The sequence below is a fragment of the Cucurbita pepo genome, chromosome 16, assembly GCF_057944985.1.
Source record: "Cucurbita pepo subsp. pepo isolate OVF chromosome 16, ASM5794498v1, whole genome shotgun sequence".
NCBI classification, from domain to species: Eukaryota; Viridiplantae; Streptophyta; class Magnoliopsida; order Cucurbitales; family Cucurbitaceae; genus Cucurbita; species Cucurbita pepo.
The window spans coordinates 1,318,926-1,334,901 of record NC_141813.1 but is presented as its reverse complement, the minus strand read 5'-3'; the positions used below and the strand labels follow the sequence as shown (position 1 = coordinate 1,334,901).

The 15,976-nt window shown below is 35.2% G+C and overlaps 1 pseudogene; it reads right to left on the bottom strand.

Annotated features, from left to right (window-relative positions):
* Positions 1–6,517: 6,517 nt before the first annotated feature.
* Positions 6,518–9,278, bottom strand: LOC111777721 (terpene synthase 10-like; annotated as a pseudogene).
* Between the last annotated feature and the right edge of the window lie 6,698 nt (positions 9,279–15,976).

Below are 15,976 nucleotides of genomic sequence, written 5' to 3'. Positions count from 1 at the left end.
CGTCCTCTGTACAAGTGCGCCTTGCCTTTACCTGAAAAATGATGTGGTACACGGCCTGAGTATTTCAAAGAATACTCAGTAAGTGGCCCCACTATAGGGGCCATGCAAATGCAAACACATGCAATCATGATTTAGGGATCTATCTCTAATCATCATAGGGGTGGCCTCCAGTCTCGGACAAATTAGATGTGTAGTACTTCCCTACACACGACTCACACGTGCGAGTGTGAATCCCCAGGGCTCTCGCACACCCCCTGGACCCTCTCGTCAAGCTAATCTGTAGCGACGTCCGGAGGTCAGCGGAACCCCATAGTGTCATGCGCCTCATGAACACCCTCATCTGTGTGTATTCGCACCTGTGCGCATTCGCGCTCATCATACGGTGCGCGTCCGCACTCATCATCTCTAGGGGAAGTAGCCCTATGCTTATGAACATACAATATGCATGAGTTCCCTCTAAATCCATCGTAATGTCTCTTCTGACACAACCCTCTAGTCTCATCTCTTTGTTACTCTAGGTAACACATACTCGTGGATATTTATATTAATATCATTTTCACGCTCTTAGGGTTGTGTCCTATGTCGATCTAACGACATGATGCAATATGGCACTCGTCATCATATAACATGCTCAATATGGAAAACATCATCATATTAAGGTAAACGTCACGCAATCATCATACTCATCATATTGCCACAAAGTGCATCAAACATATCAAGTACGACATTCATCAAAATATATATATACTGAGCACATCATCAAGTATCGTAACCTACACATCATCATAACTCATACATCATCATAACTCATATACCGCATCGTACGACATAGTTCATACATCATCATAACTCATACAATTTTTAGCATATCCTATAGTAAGGCCACTTACTTGGTTGGCCTTAGCCGAAGTATTCCCTAATTAGCTAAACGTAAGCTCCCGTTCCGTGAAAGCTGCTTCCTACATTGCCGGGATTTGTTTCCTATCACACCATTCGCCATCTTTCGTTAGTACTTCACAATTAATTTACCATTTATTCAATAAATATGAAATGCAGCTCTAAAACGACCTCCGTAAAAAATCAAATTCCATGTTTTCATTGTTTCTAAATTGTATTGGGTAATAAACTTATGCTACTTGGATCATTCAATCAAAATATGATTTCTAATAATATTATATTTAATGGGTACAAATTATAATAATTTTCTCATATTTTCCACTTACCTCTGTCACTCCGTTTATCTCCTCTTGGATGTAATCTGATTTTCTTTTCTTTCCTAAAAATATCAGTCTGATTTTCTTTTTTTTTTTCTTTCCTAAAAATATCAGGAATCATCGTCTTTAATTTTGCTTAGCCATTTTCAATGAAATCTCATTTTCATCCTAATCTGATTTTCTTTACTTTCATAAAAATATTATCTCATTTTCTTTTCTTTTCTTTCTTAAAAATATCAGTCTGATTTTCTTTTCTTTCCTAAAAATATTAGGAATCATCGTCTTTAATTTTGCTTAGCCATTTTCAATGAAATCTCATTTTCATCGTAATGTGATTTTCTTTACTTTCATAAAAATATTATCTCATTTTCTTTTCTTTCCTAAAAATATGAGGAATCATTCATTTTTAATTTTGCTTAGCCATTTTCAATGAAATCTCATTTTCATCATTAATGAAATCTCATTTTCATCATTTTTTTTATTCTGCTTATTGTACTTGCCATTTTCAATCCATATGATTTTCATTTCTTTTCTTAAAAATGTCTATGCAATTAACGGAATCATTTTCAATCTATTATAATTTTCTTTTCTTCCTTAAAATCTATTAACCGGGTCATTTTAAATCGATTTAATTTTCTTTTCTTTCTTAAAATCTTCCTCTCTTCCATAATAATAATAAATAAATAAATAAATAAATGAAAACGAAAAAAAAAAAAAAAAACTCAGTCGCCGGAAAACCCGCGAGTTTTCTGGCGACTGCCGAGTTTCGCGGAACCCACGCAAAACAACGGCCACAGCACGCCCACCCTCAGTCCAGCATCTTCAGAACGCCTGCAAAGGGAGAAAAGAGAGAAAATTTCGAGAGAGAGAGAGAGTTCGGACAAACTTCGGCGAGTGTCCAGTTTCTCCGACGAGCCCTCAAACCAACCTCAAACCGACACCAAACGACCTGTTACCACCATAAGAGGGATCCCTAACGAAAGCACAATAACTCAGGGTGCGTTTTGTGTTATTTTGTAAGCGTCGTCGTCGGTAACCGAGGTCGGAAAATTAGGTTTCTTAATCGATTCTTAGATCTGTGGCTTTTAGGAGCTTTTAGGCCGCAAAACTCCCAAAAAGGAAAGAAGAACGACGAACAAAGAGGAAAAGGGAAGGAAGAGGACCGAAATCGACAACGGAAACGCCGCGGGAAGGAGAGAGAAAGCTCGCCAGAAAATCGGCCGAAGTTGGGTAAGGAAGACGAGATCCACGGATCCGGGTCAACCCGAACCCAGAACCCGGGAGAGCCAGCCCGTTCCTCCCTTGGCCTCTACCTTCGGCCCAGCCCAACTACAGCGGCCCAAACCTCAAACCGGCCCAGAAGCTACGGTTCAGTTGAACCAACCCAGACTAGACCCACGGTCCAATTGAGCCGCCCTGCAAACCAAACACTTGCGGCCCAGCCCAGTAAGCCGAGGCCCAACGATTAGCCTTGGCCCAGTAGCCTTCCACAGCCCACGACCCAAACCACGACCCGAACCGGACTGCGACCCGCGCTTCGACCCGACACTACCGCCCGACGTGGCTTTCTCTGCTGCTGCCACGTGTCACACAGCGGCACGGCAGTCCCTCGGCTCGGCTCGGTGCAAACGGCTCGGGCTCTCTCCGATGACGCTCCGGCGGCTCCAGCGGCTGTTCGGCTCGGCTCAACTGTTTTTAGCCCGATTTCCACTATTTCGACCCTCCTGGATCTGTTTTCAGCCCCGATAAAGGTATCCGAGGCCGTTTTAGAGCCGTATTTCACATTTATTAAATTATAGGTAAATTAATTGTGAAATACTAACGGAAAGTGGTGAACGATGCGATAGGAAACAAACCCCGGCGACGTAGGAAGCAGCTCTCACGGAACCGGAGCTTACGTTTAGCTATTTAGGGAGTACTTCGGCCAAGGCCAACCAAGTAAGTGGCCTTACTATAGGATAGGCTAAATAAATTATATGATGCTTGATGATATGTGCTAGTATATACATATTTTGTTGAGTGACGCTTGATATGTTTGATGCACGTTGTGGCATTATGATGAGCATGATGATTGCATGATTTTTACCTTAATATGATGATGTTTTCCATATTGAGCATGATAGATGATGATGAGTGCCATATTGCATCATGTTGTTAGATCGACGTAGGACACAACCCTAAGAGCATGAAAATGATATTAATATAAATATCCACGAGTATGCGTTACCTAGAGATGAGACTAGAGGGTTGTGTCAGAAGAGACATTACGATGGATTTAGAGGGACCTCATGCATTTTGTATGTTCATAAGCATAGGGCTACTTCCCCTAGAGATGATGAGTGCGGACGCGCACCTTATGATGAGCGCGAATGCGCACAGGTGCGAAAGCACACAGATGAGGGTGTTCATGAGGCGCATGACACTATGGGGTTCCACTGACCTCCGGACGTCGCTACAGATTAGCTTGACCAGAGGGTCCAGGGGGTGTGTGAGCGCCCTGGGGACTCACACTCGCACGTGTGAGTCGTGTGTAGGGAAGTACTACACATCCAATTTGTCCGAGACTGGAGGCCACCCCTAAGATGATTAGAGATAGGTCCCTATTCATGATTGCATGTGTTTGCATTAGCATGGCCCCTATAGTGGGGTCACTTACTGAGTATTTCTTCGAAATACTCAGGCCGTGTGCCATATTGTTTTTCAGGTTAAGGCAAGGCTCCCATGTACGGTTGACGGTGGCATCATGATCAGAGACTGTGGCGCGTGCATAGGATAGTTGCATATTTAATTCCTAGTCTTGGTTAGGATAGGGCGTTTGCATTTCATTCATTTATATTAATTAATTTGTAATCGTTTTATTTTATCTTTTTGAACTCCAGCACGATGTTTGAAACACGTAAGTCCGGCAGTGTTTTCCAATGTTTTAATGTATTCTGAATTTTTAAATTTTTCCGCTAATAAAGATGAGCATGCTTAGATTTTTATTCTGCATTAGAGATAAGCATGAGACGTTAGTGGCGACTCTAGATATGTGGAAATTTAGGGTCGTTACATGTTTATAAGATTTAACTATGAACGTTTAAGTCCATGATAGCATTTGAAATTAATTTAAATGAATCTTGTCATGTTATGCATATGGTAGTGGTTTTATGGTAGCATACAAAAGTTATAAGTTGTTGCTAATGCTTTGCTTCCACCAATCATGGAAGACAACAAATCTTGTTTAGTTCCTACATTGTCAACGTAACCATCCTAGATTTCTACTTATTTATAGTCAAGAAAGAAATCAATTTTTTTTTGAAGTATTAAGACTATTCCAATTACAATATTCGTGAAAAAAGAACCATAATAAATTAAAAGAAGAGGCATCTTTCACCTAGGAGCAAAGGATTTGAACTAAAATTTCCAGATGAAAGGATAGGGGATTAATACATCTGACACATAATTTAAATGTGGTAATTTATCCTCTAAAAAAGGAAATATTGAATGACTTGATTGTAAATTATAAGATTTTGCAATTTCTTCTTCCTCTAAGGAAGATACTAATCTTAGGGAAAATGGAATTTCCACAATGACTGCAAACCCTTGGGATAGCATTTGAGAATACAAATTTTTTTTGTACCCAAAAATGGATTTTTGTCATAATTAGTGGGAAAAAAATGATTAATTTACCATCTTTATCTTAGGGCGGTTATCTTAAGCTAGCAATTGGATAGCTAGATAACATAACTAGGAAGCAGTGTAAGCTTAAGGGTTGACAAGCTAGAGGGTTGATTTAGTTGACGCTCTCTAAAAATATGGTGTTCAACATCATTAAGGAGAAGACAACGCTATATCTGTTGAATGCGCTATCAAATATGGACAAAAATCATCAACTATGAACAAGATGCATTTGATGCGTAGATTTTTCAATCTACAAATGTCTTAAGGTGGATCTGTTGCAGATCATATAAATGAGTTCAATATGATTGTAAGTCAACTAAGCTATGTAGAAATTAATTTTGAAGGATTTTGACGTCATTATTACTAAAGTTGTTTGGAAATCTGACATATAGTTCTCTGTGAAAATATTCGCAAATGAGAAATTGAGGCCTTATCGGACATGCTCTCAGTGTTGATCGAGGGGGAAGAAGTAACTCGAAGGGCTCAAACATACATAGTCAATCAAAATCAAAGAACTAATGAAAGTCTTCAAACAGACAAAACGTAATGTGTTGAAATTTTGAAGAAAATAACACGTAATGTGTTGAAATTTTGAAGAAAATAACACTTTTTGACAGATTATACTAAATCGAAGAAGAAGCAGAATCATACATGTAGAGTTAACCATGATTTTCAATATTCAGCAGAAGATACTAAGAATGCTATGGTGGCAGCACGTGGCCCAAGATCTAGAGCCTTATGTATCACTGCATGGTGTATATACAAAGCTGCTATTGCTGAGAGTGCTTCAAGTTCAAGTCTATGGTACACTAAACCTGGATATATATACGTTAAAAGTATGAGGATGCTGGCTGCGAAAGGAGTTTTAGAAATCTTGAACTAGTTAGTATGAGTTTTTGTGAGAGCTGCATTATGGGTAAGCAAAAACGAGTTAGCTTCACAAAGATGGCAAAAAAAATTAAAGAAAAGACGGTTGAAAATTGTTTATACAAATGTTTGGGAACTATCTCCTATTTCATCAATATGTTGATCTAAGTTTCACGTCACTTCATTGATGATTTCAAAAGGAAGATATAAGTTTATTTTTTAAAACACTGTGTTCGTCACCCTTAAGAGGTGGAAAACTAAACTTGAAAATTAAATCAGGTTGAAGATCAAATTCTTGAGGCTGGAGGAGAGTACGACATGTCATAATTTAAAGCATTTTATTCAGTTGAGGAAATTAGATAATGATGACGATTCTTTGTAATTAATCAATTAATGAGAAAAGTTTCTAACCTCCATCGTTAAATAGCAGTTTCATAGGTGACTTTTCATTCTTGTACTGAAAATTATGTTAAGGCTTAGTTTTTGACAATATTATTATTTTTATTGCTTATTTTAAATTAAATGTATAAGTCTATGGTTTCGTTTAAAATATATCATTACGTTTTCCGCATATGTTATCAAAGGCGTGAATGTAATGACGAATCTGATCTAAGTATAAAATTGGGGTGTTACAAGCTACATTCTATACCTTAATGAATCAAGTTTTTCATAAATACCTAGATCAGTTTGTCGTAGTGTATCTCGACGATATCGTTGTATATAATGCCATGATGGAGGAACACAAAATACACTTACACCTAGTATTTTAAAAGCTAAGGCAGAACCAGTTGTACATTATAAAAAAGAAATAGTGTTTTTGTACAAAACTCTATCAACTTCCTTCGATACATAATCAAATGTGGTTGCCTGGAAATGGGCTGAATAAGTAGAGACATTACACTATCGTTTATTTCTTGGCACCCTGTGCCATGAACATCTCCATATTGATACATGCATTAAGCCATTCCAGCAAGATTTTTAGCTATCTCGATGAACACATGAGGAAATATTGAATTCTCGACCTCAACTGTATTTAACTTTCCATGTCTCATCAATCAAACTCTTTATATGTTCACGAGCATTGTTCTCCGAAGCTCATGTATCATTCATATAACATTATATTGATTTTGGAACATCTCCTCTCTCTAATTCAACCTAAATAAAATGTTCATAAATAAATAAATGTTCCAAAATGTTAAATGGACTAATCTATATGGAATTTGATTGACTCAAAGATACTTATCTACTCGTATACATAGGTTTTAATTACTTTAATAAAAAAATTTGCTTTTAATAATGATAACATGATTTATTGTTCACTTACCATTGATGTTCCTAAATCGTCAGCAAGTCGAAAAATTGTAGTAGACCAACGAATTATATCAAGTTCTTCCAAGCTCTCCACGTTTTTGAGCTTTGGAGATGCCATGAAAACATATGCATGAACTAAGACAACCGGTCCTCCTATTGAAGTCCATGCATTGTCTAGATACTCCTCTAATGTTGGTTTATAACCAATGTGATACCATTTAGCCTCCAATAGAAAAGATTTGCACAAATCTACCCACAGTAAAATTAAATTTGTCTTAAAGTAAATTACATAATAATTTGCAAAGTTAAAAAAAGTCATCATAGTTAAATTCTTACCGTTTTCTTAAGGTACTGGATCACATTAGTTCTTTTGTCTCTTAATTGATCAAAAACCATCTCATATTTATAGAATTGTAGAGACCAAGGAAACATATATAGTAAGGTAGCTGGTCCACCGCATAACATTCCACCTAAAATTATAATTTAGAAGAGGGTTAAATATTTATACATTTTCAATTTAAATTATAAGTTTCTCACAACCATTTTGAGGTTCAAAAGACATTTATATTTTAATAATATTTTATTTAATTGTTTAAGTTTTAAAAAATAATTTTTTATTAATGTTTATGAATTAAATAGTTTACTTTCATTAAATCATTTGGTAAACAAAAAATATATTTATCGATTGCTAACTTATCTACAGCTTTCGTAAAGAGCTCGAGTTCATCTAATATGTCATATGCATCATAAATGTTATTTATTGTCTTTATTATTGCAGCAACTTTTGTGGTCATTTTTCTAAAATATGAGAACTCAAGTTCAAATCCAACACCCATCTTGCAAAACTCAACTTTTCCCTAAATCCAGTTCTTCTTCACTCTTAATTTGTATTAGTCAGCAAAAGTATTAATGTAAGTTACAACCATCTATATAAAATATCTTTTTTCTTATTAAAAATAAAAATTATAAACTTTTAAGTAAATGGGCTACTTGAAACAAAATTATGAGAAAAACTAGCCACAAACCATTATTTTTAATACTCTAAATATGTTTATAATATTCATACGTTCGTGCATATTTAAAATCTTTTTGGTGGATAGATTGAACTCGAGAAGAATAGGGTTTATGCCCACTTTTCTCTCGTAGATATCTATGAACCATCTTGTATCCAATCTTGATATTTGCCAATGTAAGGGAAGCTCCAACGCATGTCTAATAATGGATGCTTCATATTCATCCTTGCACGATCTCATGTACTTTTTTAAATAGTTTATTGTAAAATGTTTTGATATCTCTAGAATGTTCTCACCTTTTATACATAAGAACGAATTTTCATATGATGATAACATTCCATTTAAATCTTGATAGAGTCTTGTGCTAAAGTTCTTCGTCTCTCCTTGAAGTTATGAAAAATTTCTATCATTATAATATAAAAAATTGTTATATTAATAAATATGCATGGTCTTAACAAACATGACCAGAGTATTAAACTTTCCTATCGACATTTTTACATATTCATTTTCACTCTTGTGGGTGTCTATATAATAATAATACTTAATTTTTTTTAGAGAATTAATGTTGATATCTTTATTCTAATTAAAAAAATTAGGTGAAGAAGAAAGTGAATATCTTGCCACATTGAATCCATGTTGTCTTAAAAGCCTAAATTTAAGTGATGTTGCATACAAATTATTCTTTTTCCAATCATCACATTCATACCTCTTCTCATATGTTCTTTCCTACACATCCTTAATCTCATTCTCAAAATGATATGAGATTCCAAGTCGTTGTAAACTATGAATAAGATCAAGTCGCTTTAGAGGATCGTCTTTTATTTGGTACAAAAGAACACCAACCTCTACATTTAGCTCATTGAAGCGTTCTACATATATTTCTCCCTGAACATAACATACATATCCACGAGTACCTGCTAACTCTTTTTAACATTAAATGTAAATAAACAAAGAAAAGAACCAATTTAAAGATTTCTATCATTCATACCTTAAATTCACTGTTTAATGATTGAATGTACTCATGTTTCCAGATAGGAGGCTTGTAATTTCCAGAGCGTCGTATAATGGTTTGATTTGATACTCTTGCATCACTAATTACTTTAGCAGTAGGACAGATAATTGAAGAGTTTTGATCAAAATAAACTCGTTTGATGGAAGGGGTCATGATAAAAGGAGTGAGAAACGTGTAAAGAGCCATTGAGAAAGTGGATGGAAGAATTTGTTGGTTTAATGACTAATTCGTAAGAGAGGGAACAAATATATAAATGATCCAAACCAGGCTTTATTCTCCAATATTACCATGGAACCTTACTTTTCAAATAAGGAGTACGTGTCAATTCTATGTTAATTTGTTTTTTCTTTTTAATATAACAATTAGCTGATTGGCATTTAATTTATCTAATTAATTTGTTATTACAATTACATAAATTGTTGTTAATTTATATTATTTTATTATAAATTTACTTATTAAATGAATTTGTTGTTGGAATAGTCATTTTACATTTACTTGAGGAGTGTTTCAAATTTTTAAATTTTGCCAAATATTTGAAAAACTGGCTGGCGACCAAATACATCACATTTCAAGCCAACCCATTTCTTGTCCACCATACATAGGTTATCCTCTCCTCATGCTATGGACTTATATGTTTATAACAAAGTCGTTAAAATAATTATTAAGGAAAAACAAGCCATGTTAAACTTAGATAATAAAGAGATATTGAAACAACACCCTAGTCTAACTTACGGGCTACTAATAACATGAATGCTTCTACCCTAATTTTAGTCTCATGGTCATCCTCGCGACATAATTGTCATCCATCTAGACGTGTCTTGCTTTTACCTGGAAAAAGTAAGAGTAGCACGTGGCTTGAGTATTTTAAGAAATAATTGGTAAGTGACCCCACTATTGGAGTAAGGAAATACAATTACATGCATTCGTGTTGGGGACCTATCATGAAATATCAGTTCAGCACGCATCTTTTTATAAGACTTGTGGGTAATCAAGTTTAGAAGTTATAGGAACAAGTTTGATGGGAAATAATTTACCATTGATCTCGAATTTGGAAGAAATATGAGAATAGGAGAACCAAACACTAAATGCTTATTACTTGCGATATGAGCTCGACTCAACTCAATCCTTAATCCATATGAATGCCCCAACTTCAAACTTCATAGGGGAAACCTAAACCAACGTTGAAACCTCTAGAATCGTCGTGATTTTAAAAAAGAGTTTTTTGGATTATCCGTCGGAAATATCATCTCCGATCAGCGAGCTTCTAACTTCCAATTTGAATTCTAGTCGTTGGATGTGGTGAGCTGTATGTTCTCTGTAACATATTTAATTTTGGTGAAGATTCAACGGTCGGATTTGAAGTTTCGAGGGATTTTCTTATGACTTTATACGGTCGCAGATTTGATTTTCTAATCTATGACATTTTCGTAATTATCTTGACCTATATGGATATACGGGTAATTTGCAATTTTCTGAATATTTTATTATTATTTTTCTCAAAAAATCCAATTTTTGTAAGACATTTTGTTTGTCATTTTTTACTCCTTCAACATCTTGAAATTCTTTTTAGATAAGAATTTAAAAATTCAGAAAATTCCTTTAAAATGGAAAATATGACATTTTTGTCATTTTCTTTAATTTCACATTTCTAATCTTTCTTTCAATGTCCTTTTTTAACTCCTTAAAATTACTTTTTTGAAGAGTGGCAAGGTAATCGTCTACACCTCTAGACAACTGAAGCATTATGAACGAAATTACCCCACACATGATCTTGAGCTTGCAGCTGTGGTATTTGCCAAGACTTGATCTCATTACCTATATGGTGAGAGAATTCAAGTTTACAGAGATCATAAGAGTCTTAAATATTTGAGTATGAGTCAGAAAAGGTTGTTAGAGTTGGTGAAATATTATGATGTCGAGATCCTTTACCACCCAGGGGAGGCTAACGTTGTAGCAGATGTCCTGAGTGGAAAGACAGTCCATACTTCTGCATTGGTCGCTAAACAGAGCAAGTTGCAGGATTAGATTCGGAGAGTTGGAATTGATATGGTGATACGAGGAGTCACTGTATAGCTAGCTTAGCTGATAGTATTACCTACCTTTTGTAGGCGTATTATTGACGCTCAGGTAGCAGACGAGCAGCTCTGCAAGGTCAGTTATTGCTTATAGGCAAAGCTAGCTAGTCAAGTTGCGAACACCAAAAGTTATACTTCCTAGAGCATAGAGTAAAGCGCGTGGATATCTAATAGGTTAAGGATGCAATGAGAGCCTACAAGTAAGTTGCATAATGAGTATTTTTATACTCACCTTTCACCTTTTTTTAGGGGTTCACAGACTATCGGTTGAGGTGGTGAAGCATTTGAGAGCTGCGCGGTCACAGAGGGGTCATTCTAGAGTATTAGTCCTTTGTTTTTTCTAATATTACTTCATTATCAATTTACTTATTAAAATAATTTAAAAATAGTAATGGTTTCTTTTGAAATTAGGATTCTCGTTTGTTTTTTTCTTTTTGATTTATTGTCAAAAGAGTTGGAAGATTTAAAGAAGGTATGTCTAAATGAGTATAATTACATATTTTAATTTTTTATAAAAAAGTTAATTAAGGATAAGGAGCTTAATTTCTTCTTGGAGTCGTCATTTTGCGTTTATTGGAGGAGTGTTTGAAATTTTTATTTTTTTTTTGCCAAATTTGTCAATGGCTTACAAAATTGCCAAATTTGAAAATGGTTATACTCTCAAGCCAACCCATGGCTTGTCCTCACTCCTCTAGGAAGTCATCCTCTCCTCCTGCACATAGAAAGTTTGATGTTGGTAAGACTGTTGTTTTATCAAGTTAAAATATTTTGGATCAATTTGGACTAATTAAGAATATCCAAATGGAACATTATAGGTATAGTCTGATCCCGACAAATGAGTGTTAGGATCGCACAACTCACACACCAAATCTAGATAGAGAATATGAAGAACAAAAGTGAGAAGACACAAGAAAAATTATAGCAGAAAAACAAACCACGTGAAACGTAGATAATAGAGAGAAATTGAAACAATGGCCTGATCTAACTTAAGGGTTACAAATAACATGAATGCTTCTACCCTAATTTCAGTCCGATGGTCATCATCGCGACATTTCCATCCATGCAGAGGGTCCTTGCCTTTACCGAGAAAGTACAACTAGCACGTGACTTGAGTATTTTAAGAAATACCCGGTAAGTGATCCCACTACTTGGGTAAGAAAATGTAATCACATCCAATCATGTTTGGGACTTATTATTAAACATTGTTTCATGGCCTTGGTTTCATTTTCTAGTCTCGGCAGAATTGGGTATGCCATGACACCTAGACTTGGTCGTTGTTTCAAAAACCTTTTGGTCTTCACTTTGAGCCACGGTTTGAGATTCGAAGCCTCTAAAATCAGCCTCGACCCGAACTCGGCCTACACACGCAACACCTTTCTGTTGCACCACGTGTCACTGTCTGACGCAAAATCCCTTTGGCTTAGTCAACTTAAATGGCTCGGCTTTGGCTACGGCGTGGATTTTCGGCTCGGGAATCTATTTATGGATCGTTTCGTACCGTTTCGACCCTCTCGAACCTATTTTTGACCTCGATTAAGGTAAATAAGATCATTTTAATGTCGTAGTTCACAATTTCAAGTTGGATATATGGTTATTATTATGAAATACCAACAAAAGCGATGAATGATCCAATAGGAACATAGGACCGACGATAACGTGAGACGCTTTTGTGGAGCGGGAGCTTACATTGGGAATACGCCTGCTCAGGCCAACCAAGTAAGTGGCCCTACCGTCGTTAGGTTATAAAATATATGTTGTATGTTGGCACGTGCCCATGGATTTGCATGTGTCATAAATTGTATGTTTAGTCTGTTATGGATGTGAACGTTATGCTGTTTTTGGATGAATTGTTATGACTTGTGATGTTATGTATTATGTTATGCTCGGATTGCATTATGTGATTGTTATGATACGTACTGTATGATATGTCTAGAAGCATGAAAAACGTTACGTTATGTCGTGAGAATTGCATGAATAGCATAATATGGATGACATGAAAAACGATAAAAAAAAAAAAAAAAAAAAAAAAAAAAAAACATGAATTATAACCCTAGAAGACGTATGAATGATATGATGACTGATATGAGAAACGTTCTGATATGAATAAATTGACAGCGGGGGTTATATTTAATTATGATAAAAAATGGAAAAAAATTGAGACCTCATGCATTGGGGGAAACCCCTATTCCTTAACAATTGTACGGACGCATACACTACTAGGCAAGAGACCATTATGTTTTACAAAATTTTGCCGAGACGGTTACTACTTCTAACAGGTGTCCAGCATAGACAGTTCCTAGAGTGTGCTCGCTCGACAAGTAAAGGGGGCCCAACAGCGTGCAAACCGACCGGTGGGTCCGTACTCGCACGTGTGGACCGTGTGTAGGAAATGAATTACACATCCAAGGTGCTCGTTAGGATAGTACCATAGGAAAATAGACAGTTATGATAGGTCTCGTCATTGCACTCGCATGTTCTTGCATTATAACCCCGATAGGGGATCGCTTACTGAGTATTTTTCAAATACTCAAGCCTCGTGCTACTACATTTTTCAGATAAATGCAAGGCACCCCTGTAAGGCTAACGGGGACATCGCTACCCCGAGACTGTGGCACATGCATAGGATAGATTTGCATTTTCTTTAGTAGTATAGGTTTGTGTAGGTTCAATTGTATTTTTCAATTTAATAGTACAGGTTAGTTTAAATCGAACTTTGATTTCCATTTGTAGTATAGGTTAGTAAAGGTTGAATTTGTATTTCCCTTGATATTATATAGGTTAGTATAGGTTAGTATATGACATTTTATTTTTGTATTGTTTCCTTTATTATTTTCTTTGTATTTGTTTATCCCAAGGTAATAAAGAGGTATGAAATAAACGTATAAGAACGCCGAATAAAGTTAGTTCCACATTAAATGTTAAGAAGGGAAATTTAGGGTCGTTACACTAGAGTTGGTCGAAGACTTGAGATACGAAGAAACATCAGTGAAGATCTTGGCTTGTGATATAAAAACTTTACGTACTAGGGACATCACCTTTTATCAAAGTGTTGTGGAGAAATCATCATATATAGAAAGCTACTAGGGAACAAGAGGATGAATTGAACTAGAAATACACAGAGTAATTTTAAGATTTAGACACTTTCGAAAAAAAAAAATTCTTATTTAATAGCAGCTGAAAATAATGTAATAGCAGCTGAAAATAATTGAATCTAGCTCAAAATCTCAAGATTTTTGGTGAAACGAAGATTTTAGTGCAACTTCAACCACCCATGCTTCCTTGATAAGCACTCCACCCATGCTTCCTTTATAGGAGTGTTCAGGGTTGAAGTACGAGTGTTTGGTAAACTAGTGGCGGCCAAAATTGAGCATAGAGAGTCATTGGAGTTCAGATATGAGAAGAGAGGGAGATCGGGTTGCAGTTTTAGAAAGTCAGGTTGAGCTTTAAGGACAGTCTTGGAGCACCTATAAACAAGTAAGTAGCTTTATTGTTGGTTGGTCCGAAGAATTGTATGATGTATGATGACACATGCCTCGTTGCCCCTACGTGCATCATAATGTTATGCGCTTATGTATGTTATCTGATGACCTACGATGTCATGTTATGTATGTATGCGATGTCCTATTATACCATGATATGGATGATGTGAAATATTTTGTATGCTATGTTATGTCAAGTTAAGTGATTGTAGATCCTACTATACTATGATGATGCAAGATCATCACCTAAGTCAAAATTATGGAAGAACAACTTATTATATTAATATGCTCTTCCAAGCTCTCTATGTCTTGGAGCATTGGAGATGTCACGGAAACATATGCATGAACTAACATAACTGATCCCGATATTGAAATCCATGCATTGTCTAAATATTCTTTCAAGGTTGGTTTATAGCGGGTGTGATACCACTTAGCCTCCAATATATAAGATTTGCACAAATCTACCCATTGTACAATAAATTTGCTATAAAGTTAATTTTAAAAGTTAAATTTTTTTTTTATCATAATCAAATTCTTACGGTTTTCTTAAAGAATTGGATGACATTAATTCCTTTTCTCTGAGTGCATCAAAAGTCATCTCATTTATAAAATTATGAAGACCATCACATGGTCAGGAAGCTGGTCCATTGCATCACCGTTCCACCTAAAATCATAGAAAGTTAAATATTTATATATTTTATAAATTATAACATACATGCAACGGAAGTGAGGTTCAAAAAGAATTATATAATTAAATATTTTTTTCTTTAATTGTTAATTTCTATCATTTTTAATCAAAATTTAGTATCAATATACTTTATAATTATAGATTTATCGATTGATACCTCTCTACTGCGTTGGTAAAGAGTTCGAGTTCATCTAATGTGTCATAGACATTATAAACGTCATCTATTGTTGTAATTAATGCATTAACTTTTGTGCCCATTCTTCTAAAGTATGAGATTCGGGTTCAAACAAAACCCACTATCCATAAGAAATTTGCCATCGATCTATCTAAATGTAATAGAAAATTTAAAATATTTACGTATATTTTTGGGTTGACTCGATGATAAGCCTACTATTGAGCAATCTCACCATGCAAATATAGCCCAAATGAACAAACCTAATTATCGACCAATCCACTCTTTAAAATGACGATCCAAAAAGTCCAATTCCATGAATGATTTACATTGGGATTTTATCATGTCTAAGTCAAGTTTTTGTCAAATGATAGAGGTAAATTTAGAAAAATCTATCTATTTAAAGTATTTTTTTTCTTTTCTATCAAGAAACAAATATCTATTTTCTAAAAAAAAATTCTTAAAAGTAAATTGGTGATTTA